A 12,006-nucleotide genomic window follows, 5' to 3' on the forward strand; every position below is an offset into this window, starting at 1 on the left:
GTTGTTATACTGTACAATAATCTGCTAACTCATATTAGAACCAAATAGAATAATTATTCATATATTATATTATCTAAGTGTAAAGCGATTATAAATCTCTTTCAAAATACATACATATGTACATGACTTTACGGGTGTGACTCACTTATGCGTTACACAAATATAGAAACTGACTATACAAGTTATTGCGTGCCTACCCTGTGGGTGAGACCGGGATGTCTTCCCGACTAGCGCCGCACTTATAATTCCGGATGTCTGAATAAAACATATACTTTTATAACAATGACTAATACAACTATTTACATACACGTTAAAATATTTCTCCGGATCCAGTATAGTACAGATTGTATATTATACAGAACTGATCATAAAAGTATTTAAAACATAGCCTATTCCATAAAACGACACATACACTCTTCCTCATACATACAAGAATAAAGAGACAGAAAAGTGATATATTAGTAATTACCAAAGCTTACAATTTATGTCTTGTTTACCTCATATACTTAAATAGATTGTAACTGAGAATATGATAATATTAAACACGTTCAGTTAAGTTTAGTATTATAGGTTTAATATACTGCAACATTTAACTGCAATAACAACAATACAAGTACATGTATACACATACATATTAAACTAACCTGATTTTACATGATTTCACTTGTCAACTTGTCTGTGCAGGAAATGTGTGAGAACATGCAGTGAGACAAAGGGTCAACTTTGAGGGTTAGCTTGGCCAATCAGTTGAGCACGTCATAGCTTGGGTTTGTTAAGGCTTACAACATGAAGGACACATTGACTACATTTAATCTATCTTAACTAATGATTAAACATTAAAACTGAACACTTAAAAGCAGATACTGAAGGGGAATAAAATAAATATGTACAATGTTGTATCTGTCACATTAATAAGACACGGCTTGGACGGTCAGTTAAATCCATTGAAGTGTCGTAAAATCCACACAACGCGAGACACGAGTTACCTCCCATGCGCCCGTTGATGACAGACAGAGGGGAGGGGGCCGATAATGAAACTATGAATGCATTTCGGCGCGTTTTTGAAACAGCCGACACATCTGTCAATCCCTACCAATTGTAATAAGAAACAATACAATAACTTGCAATCATAGATGAAATTACAAATCGTCTTTTTCGAATCGGGTCCGTCAATTTTTGTGTGCACAATGCCTGCATGGCATCACAAAACAAGTAGGTTTACGACTGCTTCGTGGTTTGTCACTTTTCCTTATTTCATATATGCCATCGATTGGAAGATCAAAGCGGACGGAGTGTGTTCAATTAAAACTTGAGTTTCCACGTAATGTACACAAGTGGGGGAAACGATGTAACCACTGAGCCATCATTCAGATTACATAAGCACATCGCATCTGTAAATACACAAACAACCATTTCTCACCGACTGTCAGCAACACATACATACTTTTTAGTTTGAAACGTTTTCCCACTCAATGACCTGACGACCAATTACCTTCGCCGGTACCATTATACCTGCTGATTGACAATCTCAACGTGTTTTTTAGTCAAAACATAGGGGTCATGTTTAAAGGGGGAATATTCAGATTTTGCACATGCAATTAAAACATGTTTCTGTTGTCAGAGATTAGTGATTTGTGGTCTAAGGAGGCTTTGTTGCAGGAATTCAATTATAAAGAAAATAACCCATTATACTGGGTCCACAGCGTCCTTTCCCCTGTCCCAGTCGTTTAAGGCGCCACAAATTCCAGAAACCTTTGATTGTGCAAGGGTTCGAATCCTGGTTGGCCCTGATTATGTTTTTAGGTTTGTCAGCACCATACCCGTATTCGTTGGTTTTACCAAAGTCGTAAACGTCTGAGACCTACATCACTTAAGGCTTTCCTTCCACTGTAATATATAACTGGAATACTGTTCAAAGTGGCGTTAAAAACGACTCACTCAGTCGATGTTTCTAGATGTTTATGAATGATTAGGTGAGCGAGTAAATGTTGTTTAACGCCACGGCAATATTTCATATGTATGTCTGTCCGTAAATAACCAAGTCTGGTCAAGAAAACCAGTTACAAGGAGAATGAACAAGGATCTCGGGGAATGTTGACACGTTATCAGCGATGATATCTTGCCTTGTCTTGCCTCCCAAGCCACCCAAGCCGCTATAGTCGGCTCTAACATCAAGGATGGGATACTGGGGACATTTCTCTCTCCGAAATCCCAACGAGTGAGTTGGGGTTTACGTCGCTTTTAGCACTATGCCAGCAATATTACAGCGTGTCGTGTAAGACTAAAGACGAAACCAAAGCATAATCACAGAAACAAATCGTTTTGATTTGAGGGCGGTGGGGTAGGCAAGTGGTTCACTCGTCACGCAGGAGGCGCGGGTTCGACTCCCCACATGTGTGCAATGTGAGAAGCCCATTTTTAGTGTCCACCGATGCAATAGTGCTGGGAATCGACGTTAAACCCAATTTACTCACCCAGTCACGCCGTAAATAAATTGCTGACATAATTTAAAGAGAAAAATGTATTCATCTTTGTGCAGAATAACAATTTATTAAGTGTGAAATGTCACAGCAACGGAACGCGATGCAACACTATGGCTTCCCCATACATCGGCATATAAGTCAAATGGAGTGAGTGTGATTTTACGTCCCAGGTAGCACTATTCCAACAATATCCCCGAATTTGGGACTCAAGAAAAGGGCCTCAGCGAACGCTTGAGCCGCTAGACTACAACAACACCCTGTTAAAATAGAATAGGAGGATGACCTCTGGTACCAGTGTGTCCTTCTTTGAAGCGCGACTCTCAGATATGGCTTGGCTGTGCTAATGTAACATCGGGCCAGTGTGCCAGTGTAGATTAATGATATTACTGTTGTCATTACGAGGAACTAACAGCATGGATTGCAACCGTCAGGAATCGTTAGAAGAGAACACGTTTAAAACACCTTAATCCTTGCTCATTGGTACCACCTGGCCCTGGCTGCATCTGATCCCAGCGTTAAGTGACATTAGCTTTGGCTAAAGCACCTCAGATCTTTGTTTTGTGTCTTCACCTTGGAAGATCTCTGAGTTTTCAAGACTGTCTCATAAAATGTGTATCTACCTTCGCACCGAGAGCCTGTTCTCTGTGCGTCTAACATGCATCGCATACTGCCTTTCATTAGGCAACGCCTCATCAAATTTGATGACGAATGATTGCTAAACCAAGCCAAAATATTCAGCCAAGACATAAATACTTGCAATTGCTTCAGAAATGATACACACAATGCCCAAATCAAATGTTAACTGTCTGGATTCTTTATTTTTTTTAAATACTGTGAGATACGCCGAATTTTCTTTCATTTTGAAAACGAAAAATTAGCCTACTTCCTTCAACAAATACATTGGCGCTGTTAAGGTTAGGTCTGTAAAAAGTCCTCTAAACAAGTTCAAATACCAAGCCAAGATGGGTAAATATAGTGAAGAATTCTCCATGCGCACATATAATTTCATCTATTCAAAAGTTGATTTAGTTTTGTTTAATTATCTCTCAGCAAAAATGAAATACAGCGAAGCTTGATTGCTTTGCCAAAGTAACGCTTGAAACGTTTTTCCTTAGCTTATTTGTCAAACAGCGGGATGTATTTTAAGCGTGTTTCTTCACACCTGAGAATCAGCAAATGTCAGAACAATAATATTGGCTTAAGTTAATTCCCAGCATATAAGTTAAGAGCGACCACATGTCACAGAGTGCAAGTGCACATATCAAGCTTCTATCTATATTGAAAGATACGTACTTGAATGAAGTTCTAGATGTACCTGTACTTACGCTGTACCAAACCATCCCTAAAGACATTAGCACAACAGCTAAGATTCCAGTACTAACAAAATATATCCTGTTTTATTCAAATAAAATTCTAAAGTGCTTGTATTTTATCCTTTTGAGGAACCTGTTAAAATGTGGCTTTTATTTACCTGACCAATATCAAGTTGACACCTTAGCGTGAACAGATGTAGGGAATTAAAGAGAAGAAGAAGATCCATTCGGTGCAAGTAAAAATATCAAGTATGGTAAAAAGACTTCAAACAAATACAATCAACTTCAAGAATTTGGAAAATAGTAAGATTTCATTTGTGTGATGACCTTATTGTCACAGTTTTGGATACACCTGAATCAAATAATTCATAAGTTAACGTAGTGATTTAAATGATCTTTTCATATTGTAAGCAATCTGACATGTCGTCACAAATATATGCATAAGACAATAATCAATAAGTCGTGTGATTTGGCATTAATTTGATTGACGTAACCCATGCAAGTTCAAGGTAAAGCCTCAATAGTTCGGACCTCTTTGATCCAAAGACAACCCTTCCCGGATTCGTTAATGCGGGAAGTTGTTTCCAGAACGGTGTCTACGGTTTAACGAGGTTTCTTGTAATCACAATAAAGATGAGTTTTATACATTGCCTTTTACAAATAAAGACTAACAACAGTTAATGTGGATTTGTGTGTCATAATTGTTCGAAATGTAACGGAGAATTATTTATTCAGAAGTGTGAAAATGACATTGGGTTCACAGTAATGGAAGGCCTCACATTCCTTTCCCAAGTTACAACATAAACAATACATAGAATACCCATCATGCATTAGTTTGACCAATCAGCTACGACCTCAGGATTAAGTGCAGATGCAAAATCTGCATAGTATAGATCAGGTCTGCAAACCCTGTCACGGGCCTCTTATAAAAAAGGCTCCTATGAAGTGTACATGCTACATATAAGTTGCCTTCTTTAGAAAATTGCTTGAATCGCTTAAAAACCCCCAACAAAACAACAGAAATGACATTACAGTTTGTAAGACGATGGGGTACGATATGTGCGTTAATTAAATAAATCTTTAGGTGAGCTACATGTCATCAAATACCCCTTGTTGTTTTGACGCGACACGTACATGATCAAAAGCAATACTCTCAGTAATGAAGAGTTTCACACCTGGTCGGCAACATCAAAGACTGGAACACGTGGACCGATTTAAGATAGCAGGTAAATAAGCATCATTGATACAAGGTCTTTACACCCCGGCTGGGGCAGCCTGTGAATGGCAACTGTTGGGTGACTGTTGACTGGCACCCACAGTGTATGTGTAAGCACAGGAATCAGGTCCATTTCCACTTCTATCGGATTTATTTTAGCGAGCAATTTGCCTTTGAACGCAGATTTACCAGTGTTTGATATTGCAGGTGTGAAATATCTCCCCTCCCCCGTGGGAGTAGAGTATGTGGGTAAGGGAGCTTAACCCTTACCTGCTGGAGGGTCATGGCTCTTGGTGATCATGCTGGTTGTAGTGTTTCAACTGTACGTCATTACATGGTACACGACTATGCACACTCGTATGTAGTGTTATATACTATGCGCGTCGTGTAATGGCGCACTATGACAATACGGTATAATACAGGTATTTCTATAATTTGTATGAATTAAAAAATTATCAGTTGACAAAAAGGACACGATTGTTTATTGTTTATTTCATATCTCAAATCCGTAAATTGAATAACAAAGTTTGTTACTCAACATCATATTCACAGTATCGAATAAATTGAAGAAATATTCTTTATTTACTTTTTAATTTGTTATTTCTTTACAAAGAGAGTGTTATATATAAGAATAAACAAGGGGGGGATACATCATATAATTATGGTTTTATGTTTAAATGCGTAACATATTACATGATCTCATAATATTGCTCATCCAAATCGTAACAGTATGGTCACTCTCTGGTATAGGGTTTTGGCAGTGGAGTGGTTAAACCTCCAACGTGACCGTCCCGGGCCAAATCCCCAGGGGGCAAGATGATAAGCATATTGACATCCCTAAGTGTCGCGGATTACAGTGGATCGACCCCAGAATCACGTGGATTCAAACTAGCCGAGACTGTAAATCGAATAAGATTAAGAGCTTAGCATTGGTGTAAAGTTTGGCACCCACTCATTGCGGCAGGTTAAACTTAAGCAACATTCTTCAACGTGTGTCGTAATTTTCACAATTTACATAATCAGTTTAGATGCGCATGTCGGTTTTCTGCCGACACAGAACACAAGGAATTGTCTGGAAAGCAAATAAGTGTGGCTGAAGAAGAAATGATTAAAATATTATTATATTCTAAATAATGTAAACCAATGTCCTTGCTTGTTTTCAGTCACATGGCATTTTGGTAATATTAATAACAAAAAATTGAAACCGTACACAAAATATTTAAAATCGTGTTTTTATATCCAGATCCTTCCAACCTACAAAATATGTATTGCAAATAGGATTACAAGAACTGACACTGACCCTTCACACCAATCCTCACACAATCAGGAAGCAAAGTGCGATGTAAAACGTTCAGCCACTCTGGCAGTATACCCTTCGTAGGCTGGCGTGTGTTTCCTGGCGGCACACATTATCTACATAACAAGAAGAGGATGGCCAATTCCCAGCCAAAGCAGAGATAGTTGACATCACCAAAGGCAAAGTCTGAAGACAGAAACCCGCACCGGTCTATACCATGACCCTCGCTGCACGGGTACTAAGAAGCTTGGCATTGAGGACAGTGTTGTATACATCTAAACCCGCGTCTTCCCTCATTCCTTGAATCCTTTCCTTTGAAGAAACTGCACAAATGGCGCCAAGACATAAAATAATCCAGTTTTCCTGTCAGCCTAAATAGATTTTCTTATGTAAGTGTTTTTTGTTATTTGTTTTTGCTGAACAGAGTTCAAGACAACAGGTCTCACCGTGCTTGTGCATGTAATATATGGCCGCTTTAATACAAACATATATGTGGTACTACCTAATTGACAATTACTGTCATGTCAGAGAATATGTATATCTAACGCATATATGAGGATACATGCAAGCTGTAAAGACGTGTAGGTCATCATCTAGGTGTGACTGTACGTATCGAGTCCTATGTAAATGTGTAAACTATTTTACGAGGGAGTTTCTTCCTGTTCAGATCCACACCTTTTAATTACAGGGACCTCGATGTACTTTTCCTGATTAAGTACTTGTTCATGAAAACATTCCGTGTGCACAGACGTTATGTCTCAGTACCGAAGGGATAGCGTTGCGGCGAATAAATATTTACCACAGAGACGCTTTTGGACCACATTTAGTTGTTATCGTCAGTGAACGTTTGTTCTGAGCCCTTAATTGCATCCTTCATAGAGGGGTATGCTTTGGAGGCAGGGCATTACGCACTGAACAAAAATGATTAACTGATAGGACTGAGTGAGTGAGTTGGGTTTAACCCCGCTTTTAACATTATTCCAGTTATATCACAGCGTGTCAGCTTAATGTGGGAGGAAAGCCCGACGTGTTGCAGATCTCAGACGTTTAGCACTTCGGTGAAACCCACGAGCACGGGTATGGTGTTGAAAAACCTAGGAACATAATCGGGGCGAACCGAGATTCGAACCCACAATCATAGGTTTCTGACGTGCCCAAGGGACGCAACCCTGCACAGCGAATCGCAGCGCCTCAGACGACTGGACCACCCGTGCCCCCTACCTGATAGGAAGAAATATGACATGTTAATGCAAATCAATATTAAACCATTGGGTCTACCTTTAAGGAATACTGTTCTATGGAAATAATCAGGCAGTGTAAGATTAGTTATTTTTAAGGACTTCAAACTTCGAATAAAAAATATAGTTATGGTTATTTATCATGGGAAAGGTACGTACTAATCGTATAAGTTATACAAGTATCTCTTTGGCGAAAAGGTAATCCATATCAATTTTATAAAAAAATATTGAAGCTACATTTTAAGAAACCTTGTGTTTTCATTGGTATTTTTTCATGAAGCCCCACAAAAAAAACCCACACAGTTTCAACACTATCTTGGCGTTGCGAAACGGGCTCATCGTCGGATGGCATTTCTGGAACAGTTTCAAATTCTTTTTGTTCCATTTTAGGTGTTAGCCATGTCCGTCGGGAAATGTTTGCATTTGGTATTATGTGTCTCCTGTAAATTATAACACTAAGAGTGAACTTTGTTTGACCTGAACTTAACACTGACCACACAGGACCATTGTGGGGCATCACTGATGAAACTCATGAGTTATGGCTTGGCAACAATTCAATAAGGCAGACAATGTGTTTGTGCTATGCAAGTCTTTACAGGACTTTGAGGAGCACCAACAAGGAAATTTAACAACTTCATGTCTTCGACCATATATGCTCCTGTTGAGAGGACATTCCTAATAACAAAGAACAGTCTATTTCATTATCATCCCATACATACGATCTCCCTGGATCTGCTTCATTTGCTCCGATACCAAAGAACATATCACTACGCAGCTACTTATAACTCACATTCCGGTAATGTTGACTTAAGCTTTACCGGTTTAATGCAAAAGAAGGGTTGAAGTGTTCGAAGGTTCTACCAAATCCATGGGCGGATTGGCTCGTTCTCAGTTTTCAACACTCATTTGTAATATCATATTTAGACTTAATCCATAGGCGTAGACGTGTTTGACCACTCATCCTGGTAAGATTAACACTAATTTCTAATTTATTCCACACCCTCAAATCTGATTTGTAATCTCACGACGTGCGCGATATGACATGGTGGCCTTGAACACGAAATTGTTTGCGCATCCTTCGAAAAGTAGTTTAATTTGAAATAGAACGTATAAAATGGGACCCTTAACATTATCTCATCGGTTGGCATGCCATGTTCGTTTCCTAATACTCGGTACTATCATACTGAATGGATACTTAATGGCTGGCCTGGTATATATACTCATGTACATCTTGTCAAACCACTAGATTCGGAAAAACTCGAAATTCTGGATTTTTTAAAGTGAAAAATTGGGTCCGAATGGATGCATAGTTGTATATGATCTGAGGTTTTACAGAAAGATATCAACTCATGATGACTAGATACTATAATTAGTCATTTTATTTAGATTTATAGATTTATTTGATTTCTAATAAGATTCTTATTTTGACGGATTTGCCCGATAAAACATTTGTCATAATGCAATTGGCCATTCTATTGAGCATATGGGGTTGAAACAAAGACATTGTTCATCGCATATACATTAGTTTTGACTATGCGATAGGATACGGAAGAAGACATTTTAAGAACCGCTCTCAACATGACACTCTACGTCAGTCTAAATGCATGATATAGAAAACATAGATAATGTGATGTGAAATGAACTGACAGATGTGCCCTTACGAAAATGATAGGTTTCAAAATGCCACACAGCTGCATGTTTCAAAGGTTGGACCTCATGCATGAATATGTATTTAGGTTATGGTACAGTCAAACAAACATGTCTGAAAATCCGAGGGTTTCCAAAATGCTGTTTGCAGACACGCTGAAGACCAGTGGTCCAAAACAGCTGAAATCAATACTGGTCAAGCTGGTTATTTGCTGCCAAGATTCACACTCAAGTTATACGGCTTGACCATGACTTTAACAACATCACAAACCATGGCACACATTTCAAGACACGTTTCTGACATTGATACTTTAAAGAAGGCTCTTATCCGTCACTAGAAATGGAAACTAAAAGTCGCTTTAAAGATTTGGTATTGTGGTCTTTGCCCCTTATCAGTTAGGTGAAAAGTCTGTTGAATTCATTCCTGGGAATGGATAATTTCATATCGCCGATTATGGATACTGACCTTGGAACTCGTGTCAAAAATATTCCCTTTGTGCAAATATCATTGGCTATTTATATGAAATAAGATTATGCATACTTGGCGCAGTGACACGGAACCAGGTATTTTAGATACCATTCTGTTGATTATGGTTTTGTTGTGTTCTCATTCCAATTGTAACTGTTATATTTATGTATGTGACAATTGAGGCTTTTAGTACCTCTTTCAGTGTTATTGGTGCAATATATAGTCATCACCACTTACTGAAAATGTCCTAGTTTGTTCCGCCATGCAGACAAAAAAGTGACTTATACAGAAACTCACAACAGACCCACGTGTTTATTAACATTATGTGTTTAAATAACATGTTGAATCGTACCAAAGACTGAGCATAAGTATGAAGATAATTTGGAAAATTGCTAACAGTTGAATTGCATGATAAGATACATTTAGAGTATAAATATCTAGGACAGCAAATGCTGCATATGTTTAGTTCTTAACTATCAGACGAAACACACATGTATCATATCAATAGTATATCAACATTCATTAACAATTTACTAAATATACAAAGAGCATAATGGTCTTTAGGTAATTTGGCAAAATGATGCATATGTCACCTGTCATCGGGTACAGATGTCTACGCTAGTTTTGGATACACCATTACGTCTCTCAAGCAAATAGGAAGTGGTCTTCAAATATAACCAGGGCACATGGTTCTACAAGAAAAGGGCTTAGCGCGCCTCTCTAGCGCCTAATGCTCTTCTGTTTATTGGATTAAGCGACAAGAAACGTGAATGAACCTAATTTGCTCAGAGAAAACATTTGACGAAGTAATAAACAAGATTTTTATTTCTACGATAGGGATTAGAGAAAGTGCCTACGCTGGAGACTGGTACTCCGTGCTATGGCTTAAGAAGGATTTCACAAGTCAGAATAGAAACATGAATATGTCTTTGATTTAATTCGGATGAATACGTCGTTTCTGTAACCAACTCCTTGTGTTATCAGCTGTGTTATATTCTTGCCAGCTGTTGAAAGGTAAATGAAGATAACAGAAATGATGACCTAAGGACATCATAATATGTTCCATTTTGTTCATAATTTGGGATTTTATCTAAAAAAATAAATGGTCCCTGAAAATTGTTTAAAAAAATATATATGCTTCAAAGAAAGAAATTTCCTGCCACAAAGATGACATTGTTGCAAGGTGGTTTTCATGAAAAACAATCCAGGCTCATAGTTTTAAACATCTGGCTTTGCAGCTGAAGCCGAAAATAATATCTAAGCTCGATACAAAATTCCAGCTGGAGAATGTGGCGTTTTAGGAATGGAAGCAACATGTCTTAACCTGAGATAAGGAGTTTTTGTTTTGATATAAAGCAAGTGGGATTTAAGAAAACGTTTGATTACGTAAACATGAACGTTACAAGACGTTTAGACCTTTCTGAAATACCAGACTTTGCAAAAAGCTGGAACAAACCATCCACTGGAAAGGTGTTCAGTAGATACAGATGCTGATGTGGGGAATCCCCAGACAGGTGTTCAGTAGATACAGATGCTGATGTGGGGAACCCCCAGACAGGTGTTCAGTAGATACAGATGCTGATGTGGGGAACCCCCAGACAGGTGTTCAGTAGATACAGATGCTGATGTGGGGACCTCCTAGACAGGTGTTCATTAGATACAGATACTGATATAGGGACCCCCCAGACAGGTGTTCAGTGGATACAGATACTGATATAGGGACCCCCCTGACAGGTGTTCAGTGGATACAGATACTGATGTGGGGAACCCCCAGACAGGTGTTCAGTAGATACAGATACTCATATGGGGAACCCTCTGACAGGTGTTCACTGGATACAGATACTGATGTGGGGAACCCCCAGACAGGTGTTCAGTGGATACAGATACTGATATAGGGACCCCTAGACAAGTGCTCAGTAGATACAGATACTCATATGGGGAACCCCTGACAGGTGTTCAGTGGATACAGATACTGATGTGGGGAACCCCCAGACAGATGTTCAGTAGATACAGATACTCATATGGGGAACCCCCAGACAGGTGTTCAGTAGATATAGATACTCATATTGGGAACCCCCAGACAGGTGTTCAGTAGATACAGATACTCATATGGGGAACCCCTGACAGGTGTTCAGTGGATACAGATACTGATGTGGGGAACCCCCAGACAGATGTTCAGTAGATACAGATACTCATATGGGGAACCCCCAGACAGGTGTTCAGTAGATACAGATACTGATGTGGGGGACCCCCAGACAGGTGTTCAGTTGATACAGATACTGATATAGGGAACCCCCAGACAGGTGTTCAGTAGATATAGATACTGATACGGGATTAGTCTAG

The sequence above is a fragment of the Haliotis rufescens genome, unplaced genomic scaffold (genome assembly GCF_023055435.1).
Source record: "Haliotis rufescens isolate VD_foot unplaced genomic scaffold, xgHalRufe1.0.p SCAF_1, whole genome shotgun sequence".
In the NCBI taxonomy this organism is placed as follows: domain Eukaryota; kingdom Metazoa; phylum Mollusca; class Gastropoda; order Lepetellida; family Haliotidae; genus Haliotis; species Haliotis rufescens.